Source organism: Leucoraja erinacea, chromosome 8 (genome assembly GCF_028641065.1).
Source record: "Leucoraja erinacea ecotype New England chromosome 8, Leri_hhj_1, whole genome shotgun sequence".
NCBI lineage: Eukaryota > Metazoa > Chordata > Chondrichthyes > Rajiformes > Rajidae > Leucoraja > Leucoraja erinaceus.
The window spans coordinates 25,664,440-25,668,522 of NC_073384.1; the positions used below are offsets into that span (position 1 = coordinate 25,664,440).

At 51.0% G+C, this 4,083-nt stretch overlaps 1 long non-coding RNA gene across 1 annotated transcript; it reads left to right on the forward strand.

Moving 5' to 3' along the window:
- Window positions 1–502: 502 nt before the first annotated feature.
- LOC129699211 (uncharacterized) lies at window positions 503–3,741 on the forward strand. The gene is made up of 2 exons (XR_008723805.1): window positions 503–809; window positions 3,457–3,741. It is a non-coding gene; the product is annotated as an uncharacterized LOC129699211 (long non-coding RNA).
- Window positions 3,742–4,083: the final 342 nt, after the last annotated feature.

Here is a 4,083-nt window from a genome sequence, read left to right on the forward strand (position 1 = left end):
AGGAAGGGCGACCTGAGAATGAGAAGGACCAACAATTCTACAGGATGAAGTTAGCTGAGTAAATCAGAAGTAGGTGAAACATTTGGGGGAAAACTTTACGTGTTCGGGGGGAAGGGTCTAGATGAGTCTGGCAACTGTTGGAAGAAAATATGGACAATTTAACTGCATCACAGTGCAACACATCAGGGTTGCATGAATGACTGATGCCAGGAACATTTTCGGAACGATATGATACATCTTATCCTGTCTGGTAGTTCTCAACACTGGTGCTGTGCATAAATCTGTTTTCAGGCGTGTGTGTGTTTGTCACACATGCGGCCTTTGATCCGCCAAACCCACACGCTGGAACCCCGTGATTCCTTCCATTTCTCTAGCTAATTCACTTTTACATTCACTCATGCACTCCTCAAAACATTTGGACATTTTTATGCCCACACTTTTTAATAAAATCCCCCCCCCCCCACACTCACACATTTTGTCACAGCCTGCTAGCCACCCATCATAACTCAGTACTCGGGGTCTGAAGCGCTCTGCTCGAAAAACGGCTACATTTTTCCCTACAGCTGGTGTCCGGCCCGGCTCTTTCACGCTGCCTCAAGCTAAACATTGGATGTTTAACCGCTGCTTTTCGCCCTCGGGTGAAAACCAGCGGGGGAACAGCCAGCATGACAGGGCCGGCGTGTCAGAAGCTCCAAGGATGTGAGGCCTCACAGTCTCTGATGGGGCCGCTTTCACAGACCTTACCGTCAGCGGCACGGACAACTTCGGATCCAGCAGCAGAGTGGCTCCGTTAATGCATTCATTCCACAGTGAGTTCAGTTTGGTAACAACACCCCCATCCTGCCCCCCCCTTCCTCTCTCCCCCCTTCCTCTCTCCCCCCTTCCTCTCTCCCCCCCTTCCTCTCTCCCCCTCCCCCTCCCCCCCCCCTCCCTCCCCCTCTCCCCCACCCCCCCCCCCACCCCCCCTCTCTCCCTTTCCCGCCCCCAACCCCCCTGCCTCTCCACCCATCCCCCCACTCCCCTCCCCTCTCCACTTCTCTCCTCTCTCTCTCCCCTCCTCCCCTCTCCCCCCCTCCCCCTCTTCTCAACCCTCTCTCCCCCCTTCCCCCCCCCTCCCCTCCCCTCTCCCCCCCCCCCCCCCTCTCCCCCCCCCTCCCCCCCCCTCCCCACCCCCCCCCCCTCCCTCCCTCTTCCCCCCTACCCCCCCCTCTCCCCCCCCCTCCCCCCCCCCTCCCCCCCCCCTCCCCCCCCCCCCCTCTCTCCTCTCTCTCCCCCTCCCCTCTCTCCCCCTCCCCTCTCTCTCCCCCACTCCCCTCCCTCCTCCCCCCCCCCCTCTCCCCCCCCTCCCCTCTCCCCCTATCCCCCCCTCTCCCTCTCCCCCCTCCCCTCTCTCCCCCTTCCCCCCCCCTCTCTCCTCCCTTCCCCTCTCTCCCCCCCTCCCCTCTCCCTCCTCTCCCCTCTCCCCTCTCCCCCTCTCCCCCCCTCTCCCTCTCTCACTCCTCCCCCTCCCCTCTCTCCCCCCTCCCCTCTCTCCCCCCTCCCCTCTCTCCCCCCTCTCTCCCCCCTCCCCTCTCTGCCCCCCTCTCCCCCCCTCCCCCCTCCCCCCCGTCCTACCCCCCCTCGTCTCCACCCTCTCCCCCTCTCCCTCCTCTTTCACCCCCTCCCTTCTGCTCCGCCTCCACTTTCTCCCCCCCCCACCTTCCCCGCCCCCTCTCCCTCCCCCCGTCTACCCGTCGTCTCCACCCTCTCCCCCTCTCCCCTCCTCTTTCACCCCCTCCCCTTCTCTGCCCCGCCTCCTCTTTCTCACCACCCCCACCTGCACCGCCATTCAATATGATCATGGCTGATCATCCAACTCAGTATCCCGTACCTGCCTTCTCTCCATACCCCCTGATCCCCTTAGCCACAAGGGCCACATCTAACTCCCTCTTAAATATAGCCAATGAACTGGCCTCAACTACCCTCTGTGGCAGAGAGTTCCAGAGATTCACCACTCTCTGCGTGAAAAAAAGTTCTTCTCATCTCGGTTTTTAAGGATTTCCCCTTTATCCTTAGGCTGTGACCCCTTGTCCTGCTGGACTTCCCTAACATCGGGAACAATCTTCCTGCATCTAGCCTGTCCAACCCCTTAAGAATTTTGTAAGTTTCTAAAAGATCCCCTCTCAATCTTCTAAATTCTAGAGAGTATATAAACCAAGTCTATCCAGTCTTTCTTCATAAGACAGTCCTGACATCCCAGGAATCAGTCTGGTGATCCGTCTCTGCACTCCGTCTATGGCAATAATGTCCTTCCTCAGATTTGGAGACCAAAACTGTACGCAATACTCCAGGTGTGGTCTCAACAAGACCCTGTACAACTGCAGTAGAACCTCTCTGCTCCTATACTCAAATCCTTTTGCAATGAAAGCTAACATACCATTCGCTTTCTTTACTGCCTGCTGCACCTGCATGCCTACCTTCAATGACTGGTGTACCATGACACCCAGGTTTCGCTGCATCTCCCCCTTTCCCAATCAGCCACCATTTAGATAATAGTCTGCTTTCCTATTTTTGCCACCAAAATGGATAACCTCATATTTATCCACATTATACTGCATCTGCCAAACATTTGCCCATTCACCCAAATGTTTGGCAGATGCAGTATAATGTGGATAACCAAAAAAAAGAAAGCAAAACAGAACCTGGGCTGCAAAGAATTTCAACAGTTTAAGTCCCTGTTTGTCGTCAAATCCGTTCCACCGTATAAAGGTAAAATAATTATGTTGGAGAGGGGACAATTTATGTCGTATGAAAATGTTGAATAAATCTTCCCCAAATCCTATCAAATTTAACCAAGGGTTCAACAGTTTCACTCCTAATTTTTTCTAAATTTAAACATGATATTGTTTCAGAGTACCAATGGGGTGTGGTCAGAGGATTAGAGTCTTTCCATTTAAATAAAATAGTTAGATTAAGTGAGAACTTACCAGTTTGAAGTTTGATCTTTATTTTATGAGGAGTTACGGTGGGTGATTACTTGAAGAAGCCCCGCCAGGCCGCATGCGTATCATTCATCAAAGCAGCGGTGTGAAATCACAGATAACAGCAGTCGAAGTAACATGGACTAGAACTACCAGATGATCTTTGCGATTATGAGGGCCGGGAGCGGAGGGCATGTAATCGCTCACCGTAACTCCTCATAAAATAAAGATCAAACTTCAAACTGGTAAGTTCTCGCTTAATCTTACTATTTTACTTTGGAATCCGTGAAGATTTCAAATCTCTGTGATTTCATGCCGTGAGAATCGAGTCTCCTCAACCACGGCTGCTTCAATGATAGATGAGGGAAACATTCATAATGAATAAATAATAGTAACACCTCTCATTCGGGAGTAACTAACCACTGAACCTAAGTAAAGTTGACAAATACCCCAGGTCTGGCCTTGGCTTATTATGAATTTTTTATATCCCTTGCAGCGGAAATTGTAGCAGCCCTGGTGGAGTGAGTCTCGGAAATATATCAGTATCTACTCCTGTACGAGCCAAGCTCTGTTTCAATCACCTGGGAATGGTGCAACCCAAAGTTTTTTATATTATCAACATTGCTAGTTCTGAGCCTCTAAGCTCTTCGCGAACTTGACGTATTGTTGTATATGTGTGACCATAACCGAAGGTTCATGAGGTATGTCATGAATTAGTTTGAGATTTTATGTCTATTCTGCTTGTACAAATATTAAAACATAATATTATTTGCAGATGTAATCATCCTGTGTAGTCACAATATGTAGTGACTGAACCAGTTGGCTGCCCAGCGCCTTGAGGATAACTGCCTATGATAGCCGAGCCAACTAAGGATGTAGCTGGAGCCCCCTGTTGAAATAGTATTAATACCACATTAAATATCCCATTAGCCCTGTGCTTATCCTGGGACTTATGTGAAAAATATCCTTTCTCCATTGATATTAAAGGGTGAACCCCGGCAGAGTGGGTCCCTATCGCTGCCGTAAATAAGATGGGAAGCACGTTGGGCACAGTTAATGGTCCTATAACTTAATTTTGTCAAGACCCATTTGAAACGCACTGCAAGCTGTCAGTTATCTGTGC